We start from the raw sequence: 15,458 nt of genomic DNA, 5'->3' as shown, positions 1-15,458 counted from the left end.
CTAAATTATTTTGAAGTTTAACAGTAAGTTTCCCAGCTAGGTTACCCTCTTCTAAGGTCTCCATTCACTCTAATCTTGCCTTCTTTAACTGAGCAGAGTAGGAATTTTTTTGCAGAAGTGTTATGCCATCATTTAGAAACAAAAAATAAATTATTTAACTTTGGAAGTAAATTTATAGTTGGGTTTTCCAGTACAGCCTGCAAATACTGAAAATATCTTTTATTTATTTTAAACCATAACAGCTATAAATTCCTGTTTGTTTTCCAGTATCAGGATTCAAAACCACAATGTCTGACTTTGAAAAAAAGATACATACATGAGTTGTTGCATTTTGGGTTTTCGGGGTTTTTTTAAGGGCAATGGGAGAAAACAACTACAAAAAAAAAAGCCCTGAATTGAAACAACTCAAATTTCATGCCCAGAAGTGATATGATCAATTATGGCCATTACTATTCCATTTCCTTATTACAGTATCTCAAGTTGTTAAAAACTGTTCTGGTCAAACATTAAGTAGAAAAAAGTACTCAAACGACTGCTAAAAATATTAAATTAGAATAAAACCAGATTGTTTAGATGTTGATTCTCCTGCTCTCCTGTCACAGAATTTGCTTTCCTGGAAAAGCAAGTAGAACAGGATCCGTGTTTCAAGAGAACACCTGACACATCAGCCTGCAGGATACTTTGCCCAGGACTGCCATGTCCCTGAGGAAGTTGACCATGGCACCTGGGGACACTGTTTTGAGGTGAGCACAGTGGTGCTGAGTTAATGGTTGCACTCGATCACAGAGTTCTGTTCTAAGCTTAAAAATCTGATGATTCTCCAGTGCAGTCAGTAATACACATGGATGGATTCCAGACAGTGGCAAGAAGTCTGAATCTGTAATCTGGTGAACAGATCCCCTACCTATTCCTGAATCACTGGCTTATGGCACTCTGGGAAAAGAAAAATGTGGACCCGAAATCCCTCAGGTTGAGAAGGACCCAGCAACAAGGCCTCCTACTTCTTGGACTCATCAGCTAATTAACTGCTAGTCTACTACATATAAGACAGGTACCAAAACCATCTTCCTAAGACAAAACTGCAGAAAGGGGTATGGGATTTATTTTCTGATAAATGTAAAGGTCATATGAATATCTAAGGTATACCCTGGTTTCCTATCAACCAGCTTCACTGCACCAGTGCTCCACATTACAGATTTCAAGTTCTAATCAGGAAATCAGAATCTCATAATCACATGGACTTTAGATACTTGCTTCCATACTTTCCTAGCCAGGAGCCTGATTGTTATGAGCTGCAGTGTTGAACATTATGAGGCTTATGTTCTTTGTCAAAACCTGGCACATAAAACCTTCCACTGTATTTTAAAACAGTATTTGCTTTAATTTTTCCAACACAACAGCCTTTAGGATTTTAAATGGGAAGAAACTAGGTCAGGTCTTCCTACTGCAGTTTTTAATATTTTTTTCTCTTAAAATTTTGTAGCTAAATTCTGAAAAATGTATCTGCCTTTTACGCATTCCATTAATGTCTTTTGAATATAAGTGTCTGAAGAGCACACTGACTTACTGCCTTACAAGTAGCAAATGTCTATAAATATTAGTCAGAAAGATATTTAAACATAATTCCAGTTTTTGATTCCTTTGTAATAGGTCTGATTTATCTTTGATCACATATTTTAGCAGTAAGTCATTAAAAATGCACAAAGAATTTGTGTACAGATCAGCCACAGCATACTGATCTGAACATTTAACAGCCTAAGGAAAAACAAAAAACACAAAATGGAACCCACGCACTTGAAGCAATCAAACATCTGCCTGCCTTTCAACACCACTTTCATAGGATTGTCTGCATTCCTAAATTACCCTGCTGTTTGAATAATCTTGCTACTCAAGATTTTCAGAAAGTTTAAAATTACAGAAAGTTTAAAATACAAAATTTTCTATCTTGCTTTTCTGTTGGTGCACTGCAATAACAAGGAAGCTGCTATTCACTTCTTTTATCAACAATAGTTCAAAGAATAAGACACACCCTTCTCAGGGAACTGGAAAAACCTGCTACAGGAAAGCTGAAAAGTCTCCAACTACCCATTCCTTCATTTTGCTCTACTTTCAACAGAACTGAGGGAGGCTGCAAGGACTTGGCCTTAGCCTAACAAAAATAAAACGGAGCAGAAAAGCAAGGGCTGCGTATAAAAACACTGAAATAGTTATAACACAGTAAGAAAAATCTATTTAAAATAAAAGGACAATCTTGGCACAAGGTTGTTACCAACTGATGATGAATAAATTTAGGTTGAACACTGTAAGCAGCTTCATCATGTTGAGGAATTTAGCACTGGAAGAGGCTTCTAATTAAAATAGTGAGGGGAAAAGGCTCAACACTCCATATGTCTATGTCTGTATGACATAAAGCCTACAAGAGCATGAAAATAAACTTGATGAATAGGCAGGTCTTTTCCTGTCCCACGTTCCTAAGAGAACAATTCCTGTCAAGCAAATAACATCATTCTGATACAACTCTAAGATACAACCATCTGTCAGGCAATACCCCAGAATAATTACACCACAGAAAGCAAAACCAGATATTAATACCACAGCAGCACCAACTTTGCCAAGAGTAAACTTCACAGAGTATCTTTTCATAAATGCCTTAGACCCATAACCTCACTTCATAATTTCATGCTGCCTCTGCAGAAAGCACATCTCTCATGCAGTACTCACAAATCTGAAAGAGCTCAGGTTATTTGGTCTCCATGCAACCAGTCCTATGATCTGCACCCCGAGCATTCTGCACAGACACAGCAGATCATCTTACCCCAAACAATATGACATCCAGTATGCTCAACGGGCTCTTTATTTGCTACAACCTTACTATCTTCATCTCAGGCCGGAGGAGCCAAAAACAGCTTTGCTGTTGAAAGGTTCAAATTGCCACTTTTGCCCTCACGTCATTAATCAGAAAAACTACAGCAATCATGAAGGTCTAAGACAATTGGTTAGACATGAACAGTCACAGAAATAACACATTCTATTAGACTAACATTTATAACTTGAAAGAGCAGACAGTCTTTCAGGCATACCAGCCTTTCAACTTGCTTGACATCCAGAGATATATCCCTATCCCTTGCAAAACTGTTGTGGTTAAATCCATGGAAAGTTTTTTCAGAACAAGAATAAAACTTGTGCCTGAGCCATACAGTTTCTGTAAATTAATCTCAATCTGTATTTTACTTAGCTTTATTCTCTTAGCAAACCACAGAGCATGGTAGCTGCAAGACTGCATTACAGCCCATTTTCAGTTTGTTTATATCACACCACAGAATTTTCCTACCATTTTAGTTCATCTGCTTATAATAGAATACCAGTGCTTTTCAACCCTGTCATCCAAACAGCATACACTCTTTTATTCACTATGGGAGCCTACAGATCTGATTTATAGTATCTTCTAGACATATGACTGCATAATTCACACAGGTTTGAAAAAAGGTGTGCTGCAAGTTACCACAAAAGACCTCTGATCAGCCCTGGTGAGAATAAACAGACATATTTTACCTGACTTACCCTACTAACCTTAGCAGCAGATGCCAAGCTCAAATGACCACTTCCACATATTTGTTGCAACTCCACATCAAGTCTTTGATCGCTCTTCATCTGGAAGTACCAAATGGATTTCTGCTTCTGGGCCTCTATACAGCCTCCTTATAATCTACCAGCTGATCTTCCACAACGTGGGAATACTCATCTCAACTCTAGTTTCATTTCTCTTCATCACATATAGGAAGGGATATACTGGATACTGCTAAGATAAATTTCAGTTAACTGTTTGTAGATAGTTTTGATTTTGCCATAGCATTAGATAGCAAAACACAAAACTTCAACAATATCATATATATGGCCTCTGACAAATTTTGACATTCAGCAGTCTGACATAAAAGTAAATAAACTGGAGGATGAAATTTACTTGAATTGGTTTTCATTTCTCAAAATATTCCAAAATTGTAAATACACAAATCGCTTGAAGTACAATTCATTTTTTCAGAAACTTACCTTAAAGTGGAATAAAGTTACCAAGAATATTTTCTATCACAAAAGGTCTTTCCCTTAAGCTAAGCATTAAAAAAGGTAACTGAACTCTTCAGAAACACTGTAAGCACTGCAAAGCATACAAAAGGAAACTATGTCTATAAAAAAATAACTTAGAGCACCTAGAAAAATTGCAGATGTTAAAAACTGCACCCATCTCAAAATACTCTTACTTTGTATCTTCTGCTTCTTCCAAACTGCACCCATAAACAATTTACAGAATTCTCTTTCAGCCTGAATTATTTTGCTACGTCACTGCAAGGACAGCAAAGGAATGCTGTGTCCCAAGTAGCACAGCCATTTTTTAGTATATTATTTTGAAACAATAGTTTCTGAAATACTGTCTTAGAAATATGATTAGGGGATCTCAGGAATAGTTGTTTATGTTAGGCTTCAGTCTGATAATCACAAAAACTTGCAGTTTTTATTGGCAAGGTTCTTCTTTCTTCATTTGTATTTAATTCCAAATTTGTAAAGCTACATAGGACATTCTGGGAGCTGGTTCAATCCCATGCCAAGTCATAAGCCAAAGACTCCCATGAAAATAGGTCAGATCAGGAACTCTCTGATAAGACATCAGCAGCAGAGAAAGAAATCTGCCTCATGTTGACTGCCAGAATACAGCCCAGTTTAGCTACATGGAGGAAACATCGCAGCATCACTTAAGGAACTACTACAAGAAGTCAAAACCAGCCTGATAATACTGTTTGCTCTCTCTTCAGCATTGTCTAACAAAGAAAAGAAAACAAAGAACAAACACTATGCCCCACGACAATGCAACTTGCTGATTGGGAACCACTGACCTAGGCTGTGTACCACTACATCAATTAATGTCAGAGCTGAAGCCAGTTCCTTACCTGGTGATCTGAACAGCTCATCTCTTGGCCCTTTAGAAATAGGCTTTTATTTAAAGTTTTTACCATCCATCTTTTGTTACAAGATTCCTGTATCATCCAGCAGATCAGCTAAGCTTTTCTTTTAGCTTTACTATTTCCAGGTCTACTTCTCTGTTCCTTTCCAGCAGAAGTTCAGAAAAAATTTCTCCTGAAATGTGCTGATTCTACTAAAAGCATCTGACATTTTCCTTTTTGCACTTCATCACTCTTTCTGCTTTTTTCCCTGGCCTGAGAAAGGTTTCACTGAAGAGAAAGGTGGGAAAGACTCATTAGTGAGAGAGGTTTGATGCGAGAATCATCTGAAACTCAAGGTCAAATGTTTCCCTTGGTAACAGCTGTAGAAGCACACATACACCCACACACATTCAGACTCCTTGCAGTGTAGACTGTCTTGTACTTCAATACACACATAATGAAAGAATTGTATGTACAGTAGACATGCATATGAGGAAGAGTTTATGCATAGAAACATCCAACTCCCCCGAAAAAAGGTTATCTAACTACAAAGAAAATATGTAGTTTCCCATGGGTTTGTAACTTCTAGTTTCCAGATTTGTGAGTGGATCTGCAACATGTAAACACTGGATTTTGGATTACCTTTCATATTATAACATAGTAAAAAACATCACAAGATTTAGCACGGAGTAATTAGACATTAGGCTTTCAGTCAGGCTGTGGCATGTTCTTACTTCTCCATTGGAAAGGCAGGCTATGTGTGCCTGTCACACACACCCATATCAAATCTCAGATCTCCAGTCAAGCATTCAAGTGGGGAGATAACATCTTGGCATACTACTCAAGAATGAGTTTTCAAGAAGAAAAGGTCATATTATTACTTACTAATTCAGAACAATATATAATTTAATGCCTCTAAAAAGTGTTCCAAGAACTACAGAGATCTATTTCCTTCTAAGGCAGCAAAATATATACAGAAGATATATGTTCTCTTAATTTCTGCTATTCAGGAGATGATATAAGGAATAACAGTAGAGAGACATTAACAGTTATTAAAGCAGAACCAAAACCTAGCCCTGTTGAGAGAGTAAGAAGGTGACAATATGCTTCTCATTCATGTGTGATGGCCAGTGCATGGATTGTAAGGCCCACACTAATTGGAGTGCACAGAGGGAAGGTTTAGCCCTTCGCTCACTGTCCTCTCAAATGCACACCTAAAAATAAGGGAAATCAGCACTTGAATTTGACCTGCCAGTGAATGAGAAGCACCCCAGTGCAAGGACAGGGATGAAGATGTCTGGCCTCTGTAGGGAGGACACTGTCCTTGGAGCCTGAGAGCCAGGAGCAACAGGAGCGTGCTGGAATCCTGCAGACAGCCGCGGCAACTCCAACCACGCCTGTGCAGGCACTGGAAGAAAGACACACTCTTATTTTTAACCCACTGCTGAGTGACCTTATGAGCTGCAAATTAGCAGCTAAACAAATGTCCAGCCATAAGTATCACAAATAAGATGAGATTTGCTTTCAGACAACTGAGGGTAACCAAATTTATTACTTACATCTTTATAATGTGGGCAAATGTAAGAAATCTCAATTAAAACGTAGCTGCTCTGACACAGCAGAAACTGTTCATACAAATACATTGAACAGACACAGAAGGTCCAATTACTTAATACTTCCCTGTTACTATGGTCTGTTAGTGTTAGACTGTGTTAATGTGCGTGCATGCTTTCTTGTCAGGAATCTGGAAATACTCCATTCGTATTACGAAAATGATTTTTTCATGGAATCATAGAATGGTTTGGGTTGGAAGCGACCTTAGAGATCCTAGCTCCACCTAGTTCCAACTCCACTGCTGTAGGAAGGGATACCCCACACTTGATGAGGTTATTAAAACCTCATCTGATCCAGCCTTGAACACTGCCAGGGATGAGGCATCCACAACTTCTGTTTTTTGTTTCTGAATTATCCACCATCTCAATTTAACAGCTTGTGAAAATGTACAACACACCTCTTGGCATTACATGTCACTCTAGACTTTCACCTGTGATGACAGCAGGTTTGTTTTAATAAGCTGCAGTGTTTTGATAAGTAATGCATGTGTCTGCTGAATTGATACATACATTTTAAATATTAATGGGATATCAAAGCTAAATGAAAGCTTTAGAGAAGAGAGGGTAAGTGATTTAATAAGGTGGGACATTTAACTCCCTGATGTAAGCTAGCAGCACTTAAAATAGTGAGCTCAGTCCTTGGATAAAGAAACCAGAATACCTCTTGTTTTCTTTCAAGCGTAATTGCTATCACCCATAAGAAGTCAAAACAGCTATCTGGAATTCATTAAACAGCGTGGTAAAGCTGAAAGTCTGAGGAGTATAATACAAATTCAACATTAATGAAATGACATTTACTCAACAGCCATCACGGATTACACATCCACCTACACAACAAAGATACAGAATTAAACATTGTGTTACAATTGCTGACTGCATCTATTCACAGAGCAGTTAAACAGAGTATCTACCCAAACCTATCTTCCTACAAGATGCTTTAGTTCTGGACCATAAGAAAAAGCTAACATCACCTTTGGTTTGCTGAGCCAGAAGTGAACCACTGGGAATAGAATTACTGGGTTGAGATGACCCATTTCATATTATACACATTGGTTATGTTTCTGTGTACTTTTTTTCAGTCAGTTAAGGTGATAATAACCAACCAGAACTGATTTGGGTCACACACACACCCCAGACAACTCTTCTCTAAATATGAAAAGAAAAAGAGTGTTTGGCAAAATTTCTTACATTCCCTTGGTATTCTATGACTTATTAAATATAATTAGCAGATCAGCCAGCTTCTACTGTGAGAAAAGGTTACTGAGTTTGCAAACGTTTCCTAACAAGTATTACCTAAGACTCCTGTGCTGTGTGGAATGTGTGGGCTTGTTATTTCTCAAAATCCAAATATTTTTCATATTAATGCCTGCACATGACACTTTAAATCAGGTATCTACAAAAAAGTATGTTTCACAACCCTGCTAGAGTATCTTTCTGTACCTAATATATGTAAAATCTTCTTCCACAGCCATGTCAGCTGAAGAGACTTCTTTTCAGACCGATTTCTTTTCTGAACTGATTTCTAACACCTTTCTGTTCCCATCCCAAGCTTTTTTTCCTTTGGAAAGGAAGGTATTTAATAGTCTCTATGTATCAATGTGACCATGTTTAATAAAAGGCCCTAATGAGAAGGAATCTTCATTATCTTCATTAAATAATAAATGCATATGTCATGAAATCAGGAGTTAAGATAATGTTTAATATGGTACATAGTGTTAGAAAAGTTTCCATAGCTTCTAGGAAGCAAAAGCCTTTAAAGTTGGCACAATTAAGTTTTCAGCTTTTCTCCTGCTATCAACCTGGTCATTTGACTTGCAGTAAGTCACTTGCAATTTGTCCCTTTTAACTCCTCTCCTTCAGTAACTGCCTTGTGAATCCTTCCCTTTGTGGCACTCACAGCAAAACTCTGCACATCTAACTGCCCAGGAAGACATTTTCCTCCACTTCTGAAGTCCAGAAACCTGCTCTTTCCAGTGAAGCCTCTCCCTGGGTCTGGCTGACAGCATGCCCACCAAGCACAAGAAGAAGCATCTGCCAGCATCTCTAAACAGATGGAGACTATAGTAGCATTCAGTCATCCGCACTTGCAAGTTGCAGTCATGGTTCTAAACAAAGGAAAACATCTGCCTTTTCTACACTCAATACAAAAATGTATTTGCTGGACAACTGACCTCTATCTTGCCTCAGTACTCAGCTGCAGCACATGATTTTTGCTGTCCATTTTAACCATCAAGATTTCTTGAAGGTAGTCAGTCTTCCCTGGGAAGCACCCAGGGTGTCTCGCCAGGTCCCACAGCGCAGACACATGACTCTCACAGCAGTCAGATGAGGGACCAAAGGCACCCTTCAGCACTTGGCTCAAAGCATGCCATTCACAGTTTTATCCTCTGAGGTTTGCTTGCCATTTCGATACCCTTGCTCAGACTGGTGGAGGCAGCTGGAAGGTGCTCCAAGTCACTGTCTGTATCACATTTCAAACACTCGACAAGCTTTCGAAGCAGGCAGTCATGCACTGCAGCTCAAGCAGGGCCCTTCCAGACTTGTTGGGCTGTAGTACTTGTAGTGTCATTTCAATACCAAGACAAAGTTTCTAGCATGTATAATTTTGATGTTTTAAAGTCACAGATTTGGATCCTTGGAGGAGTAACCCATCTTTGAATAAGAAGCCTACAACTTGTGGTGCTGGACGCTCCTATCCCCACAGGAAATTAAATGCTGGGATTGCAGTCACAGGTTAGCTTGGTGTGTACTGGAGGTAACACAGATTTATTGAATCAGTTAACCTTGGAGACCAGGCAGCAAAAGGCTCCTTTCAGGGTCTCTGGGATTCCCAGATGGCCAGAGAGCAGCAGCAGTGCGAGAACAGGGTGTGCCCCAGGCAAGGCAGCTAACAAAGGGCTGCTGTTTGTCCTGGTGGGAGCAGCACTAACCGCCTTCGGCTGGTGGGAGGGAAAGCATTGTGGGAGGAGCAAGGATTTTTACATATGGTTTAGAGCAGAGATTTCACACCTTCGTAAAGCTTTAGCCTTCCTTCACTTTAACTAGGTAGCGAGCTGCCCAATGAGAGGTTGGTATTGGTCACTTCTCCAGCCTTGCTAGTTTAAAGATGATGCAGTTCTGGCGTTCTCCCTTCCACACACACGTTTCACTTACAATGCAATCCTAACACAGAAGTTAACTGTGTTCATAGCTTCCCAAATGACCCAGATTACAATGAGATAATTAACTGCTCATGAACAGCTATTCACTGAAAATGTCTATCACAGTATCTGTTAAGCCATTGAAAATCTTCATTACTGTATCTGTCAAATCTCTGGAAGAATGCAGGACTGTTTCTTTAGATTCAGAATTAGACCAGATTTAGCTGTTGTTTTCCAACTCTCCTGGACTGCGACAAATAAGCAAAGCTTTTTATCAGCTGAACTTGTGTTTTCTAAAACCACAAAAAAACCTCTCCATATATATGCCAGTTGAAGCTCCTGATTCAGACACATCGATGTGTGAAATAAATACATTTCACTCTCGTGTATGATTAGCAATGTCAAGTCAATTTCTTTAGAAGGCATTCATGGCATATTGTTTGTGAAACAGCAGCTCTGCATTTTGTATCTGAAACTACCTTGTTCCTCTCTTCCGAACAGCTTCACTGGCTAAACCAAGTTCAATCCACCAAACAATACATTATGAAAGCAATAAAGGTTTTCTATGCTCTTTTTATACATGGATGATGTGTGTGTTCTCAAATTCTGAGACACAATTAGTAGCTCTGAAGCAGTTTTACTCTATGCCTAAACTTGCTACACAATTTATAATGCAACATATTTTGAAGTCACTAACCGTCGACTGTATTTGCAATACTTTCTTATTTTTTCAAAACTTACCCTATTATATATGATGAAATAACATGAGAAAATTTAGTCACTCTTGACTCAAAAAAGAGTCTTTACAAGACAATAAAGCAGTACACAATTAGACAACACACAATACTTAGACCACATAATGGTACAACACTTTCACAACTTTATTTCTTAATAGTAAGCATGATATGAAATTATTCTTGGTCTTTAATACTGATCTATGCACATCTATTTATTGCTCTGGACAGCAGAAAACAAGCAACAGATTAATTCGGTGCCAGAAAACAATGAGCAAGAGTCATCACAAGGGAATCCTACCTGGATTAACTGTTTTCACTTCAACAGCAGCATAAGATAATGCATTTTTCAGACTGCCAAGCTGAGAGCCTGTGGAATCTGAAAGAAAAGGGAAAAGCTAATAGTAACATGACATCCTAGTCAGTATTAGAAATACTACATACTTGCATTTTTTTCATTCTAAATATGAGGAGAATAAATTTAAAGTAGTTGACTTCCAAATATCTGATTCTCTTGTTTCTGCAGGGCTTCATAGAGAAGTCAAAAGACTTATTTTAGCTGGGGCGCTCAAATTGCTTATTTACTCTGCCTCCACACCTATCCTAGATAAATTGGTCTTAAAATTACAATTAAGCAAAATAATGATTTCAAAATGGGTACAGGTAAGCTTTATCTACAATATAAACATCTGTAAGACTTCAGAGATATAATCTCATTTTATACATGAACAATATGCAAATTCTGGTACAAAATTCTAGGTGTAACCACTTCACTGAATGTGTCCACATTAAGAAGCCCTTAAGTACTTGTGACTTCTTGCTGTAATAAAGATGCTCGTTTATTTGCTTCATGATAGTTAATTACTCTGCTTTGAAAGTCAGCAATAAACTCCAGATCATAACTGGCTGTGCTCACCAACATCCAGCACATGTCCATTATGCCTACTTCTACAAACTGAGAACACCCCTCATCTCCTCTTGGCAATAAACTGCAAATTGGAGCAGCAGACCATGGAACACACATAGGAGCAGCCCTGGTGCAAGCATGGCAAGCACCTGACAGTCAAAAAAGGGACAAGGCAGGCTATCCTTCCATGTTCATAAGTCACCATCTCCTCTGCAAACTACAATACAGTTCATATCTCCAATTTATATTACATAGAATATAACTCCTCTTTAATATAGTTTGTAGTTACAGTTTATGTACTGATTCAACTATTATCTTTAAATACTGATGTCATTGAGGATATAAGCAATGAGTTCATTTTGTGAGCTTTTCGCTGCAGGCTTATTACATCACTGACCAAAAAAAAATAAAGATGTTGGCCACTGTAGCAAGATGTGACTCCAAAAGATTAAACAGACTGAAAACTCTTTAATATTAGCAGCTCATCTTTTCTTCTGAGCTTACAACTGTGAGAAAAGAATGATTCTAGCCATGACTAATAATGTAGATTGATAAAACATTTTCAGAACAAAACCTGGAGTCCCAAAGACTAGTCTGGTTGATGATACTGCTTAAGAACACATCGAATCTGTGGGGGGAAAATTCAAATTGTATTCCTTGGTAGTTAAGCATAATGAAAGCAGATATTCAAGAACATCAAAGTTTTGTACATATTCAGACATGCCTTATTCTGATGGGTTTTCCCTAAACAAGACTGCCAGCTAAAATAAAGAGCATGTCAATGTATCTATCATCTACTGATCTCTTTGAAAGCTCATTTGCCAGAGAACTTTAGTGAACACCTCATGGTAATGCTCAAAAATGATTCAGTAAAATACAAAACCATGGCATCAGAGCTGTTCTCAGATCTGCCATATGGCCAACATGACATGGTACAGACCTAGTGGTCCAGGCTGTCAAGGGCTTTTAAGGATACTGCAGTGTAAAAGTTATATGAAGTGCATTAAGTAATGTTTGCACCCTGTCTATTTCTGTAATATAGGGCAAGGTACTGTATTAGATAAGTATATGATATCACTTGTGATAGAAATGTCCACAATCCACTGAAAGCAGGTATAAATAAATTCAGTTATATTATTGTACTTCTAAGACTGAAATTAGGAAGACACAATTTAATATACCCCATTTTTTCTTTAACAAATAAAAACCAGCAGGAAGCAGGAGATGAGGTCAGGAAGAATATACATACACCATAGCCTGGGATTAAACTGCATTAGCACAACTATGTGGGAAGCTTTCATCACTCCTACACATAATTCATGTAGTTCTAGATGGTCAAACTTGCTTAACTCACTGCAATAACTTTCCGAAACATACTCTAGAAGACAACTAACACTAGACACTTGCTAGCAGCAAGACTGGATTTTTTCCTGCTTTTACTCATTACCATAGCAAGTTCCACAGTAAAACTTAACAATGAAGAACCAGTTTGGAGAGAAGATGCTACTGAACGAGTTTTTATAGATCCCTTCTGTTCCCTTCCACATGCTAGAGATAAATGAAAGGCTCACGGGTGGCCCAGGTGCTTGCCACACAAAAAGGGAAGATTCAGAGCATGAAAGCAGAACTAAGGCCGGAGTTTCACTGAAAGGCAACATTGCAACATCATAAGATGGCAGATTTACCATCTTCGTGAGAAGCACAGTACTCCTACAAAGCACTCAGGAAAGGACTGGAAGTTGCCACTTAGAAAACATACTTGTGACCATTTCCTATCAGGTGTTGGGATGTTAACAAAAATGCAAATAAACTTCCAAGGTAATAGCACATTCCTTAGCCTGCCTTTTCTGTATCTGGTATTGACTTTTATACTGTACTCTTAAAAACTTACAGCTCAGACACCTGCCTAATTTAAAATTTAACTTCCTAACGACGTGCTCCTACACAGAAAACATTTTATTACAAATACAACAGTGCAATACTAACTCAGGTTCAAGGTCCATCTGACATGGCATCCTGTTTCTAATAAGTACTGCTAGTGGATGCATAGAGAACAAGAACAGAGCAAACATACAGCAACCATTCCTTGATGCACTTTGTCAGCAATCTGCAGCTCTGGGATTTCCCATCTCCTTTTAAGTGCACACATGAAAATATAAACACATTCACAATAAAGTCCAAACCTAGTCGATGTCTGATATCATTTAAATCATGTCCTCAGCATACAGGTTTCTGCTTTACTCATTTTCATACAGATGAATAAACTGGCAGAGTTGAAACTGATTACTCTCATTCACTCATTTCCTAGCTCTGCACGATTGAATCACAAACCCTAAATTAACTGTTGCTTTAAGACAGCTTTCAGAAGCTACATGCAGTCACACACCCTGAACGCAAAAAATCTTAATCCAAACAGTGACATCTAGCAAAATCCTAATGCTAAGTAAGATTATAGATTTGATCACCCACATCAATTAAGGACAATGAATACTTTCAGTAAGTAAATAAACTAGCAACAAAATAAGTAAGACATTTCTAAAAATATGGCCAAGATATAACATCCCTGCATAAAAGGGACCTGATGGATGATAATCCTTACTACCAAAATTCTAATTACTATATTTTAAAATTAACACCTACAAAACAACATGCCACAGTAAAATAAGCTCTTGATCGAAATAAACTTAAAATAAGAACTCTAGACCACATCCAAAAAGCCTAAAAATAAAAAACAAATTCTGAATTCAGCACCAAAGATAGCCATGAGGTCTAATGATGATCACCACTGTCCAGACTGTTCAGTTCTCTTCAAAGGGAAGAATTCTGGTGCTGTGTGGGTGATATGGCTTAGTGCTTTAGGGGTTACAGTGATAGTGTTGACAGGTTCACGTTTGGACTTGATCTTAAAGGTCTCTTTCAACCTTGCTGATTCTGTGATCACTGAAAGCTATTGCCCCTGAAGCCATTCTACAGTTCATTTAGGGAAGAAAAAGCAAAGATATGGCAAGTTGTTTAAGAAATCAAATAAATTAAAAAGCTCTGGAAGCACAGAATGACAGGTTGTTATAAACACAGGTAAAATAAAACGAAGCTAGGAATTCAGAAGTGAAAGTGCACAAGCAGCATGCAAAGGCACCTAGTGCTCTTTCCTCAAATATCATCTACCTTCTCCACATGCAACACGTCAAATTAATAGCTATTTATTGCTCCACACAGATTAGATGTAGGCATTAACAGGAGCTAGCCTCACAGGTGAATGAAGTTATTACCAGCCAATTCATAAAAACGCCTCCTGTTCCCGATACCCCATAAATTGAAGTTGATAGGTCTCCAGAGCCCGGCTGCGCAGCCCGATGTCCCTTAATGGCTCTGTCACATCCATTACTTGCAGAACGAGCTCTGCGCAACGAATCCCGGCAGCCCGGCAGGTTTTAAAAGCCGGAGCACTCGCCGTGATTAGATCCACCGCGAGCTGCCCCCGCCCGCCCCGGCATGGGGGGGTCCCGCGCACCCGGCGCTGCCCGCACGGAGCCGCCTGCCCCGGGAGCCCCGCGGCCAGGGGAGCGGCTCCCTGGAGAGGAGGCGGCAATCTCGGAACCGGAGCCCCGCCAGGACCGAGCGGACACAGCCCGGCACCTGCCGCATCCCCTCGCTCGTCCGCCTACCCCTCCCGCGGCAAATCCCTCTGGCGCACCGCAGCCCCGCGAGCGCCTCGGAGCTCCCCGCCGCGACCCTCGCCGGCTCGCAGACCCCCGCGGGGCTGCGGCTCGTACCTGCGGCCGGGCCTGACGCGCGGGCGCGACTCAGCTCCGTCTACCCGCGGCTCCGCTCGCCCCGGCTCCGCATCGCCGCCGCGCTGGGCCGGGCCGGGCCGGGCGCGCCGCCCACCGGGGCGGGGCCCGAGGAGCCCAACGGCCGCGCGCCCCCGGCCCGCCCGCTCCAGCGCCCGCGCGCCATTGGTGGCGGCGGGAGGGGCCGCGCGGGGCCGGGCCGCCATTGGCCCCGGCGGAGGCGGGGCCCCGCCCGCGGGGGGCGCGTGACGCCGAGTGGCGGGGCTGGGCCCGGGTCCCGCGCCGGGAGCCCCTGAGGGATGGGGCACCTGAGGGATGGGGCATCTGGGGGATGGGCCG

The 15,458-nt window shown here is 40.3% G+C and overlaps 1 protein-coding gene across 5 annotated transcripts in view; it reads right to left on the bottom strand.

The window, feature by feature from the left end:
- The window catches only part of MPP7 (membrane palmitoylated protein 7), a 154,174-nt gene extending 138,991 nt beyond the window's left edge, over nucleotides 1-15,183 (bottom strand). For all 5 annotated transcript variants that reach the window (XM_033063136.2, XM_033063153.2, XM_033063144.2 and 2 more), the window contains exons 1-2: nucleotides 15,102-15,183; nucleotides 10,723-10,800 (exon numbers count right to left, since the gene is read on the bottom strand). The gene's annotated coding sequence lies outside the window, so the exon portion shown is untranslated. The remainder of the gene's footprint in view (nucleotides 1-10,722; nucleotides 10,801-15,101) is intronic.
- Nucleotides 15,184-15,458: the final 275 nt, after the last annotated feature.

Source organism: Catharus ustulatus, chromosome 1, assembly GCF_009819885.2.
Source record: "Catharus ustulatus isolate bCatUst1 chromosome 1, bCatUst1.pri.v2, whole genome shotgun sequence".
Lineage (NCBI taxonomy): Eukaryota > Metazoa > Chordata > Aves > Passeriformes > Turdidae > Catharus > Catharus ustulatus.
Note: the sequence above shows the minus strand (reverse complement) of the source record. Positions and strands in the feature narration are given on the sequence as shown.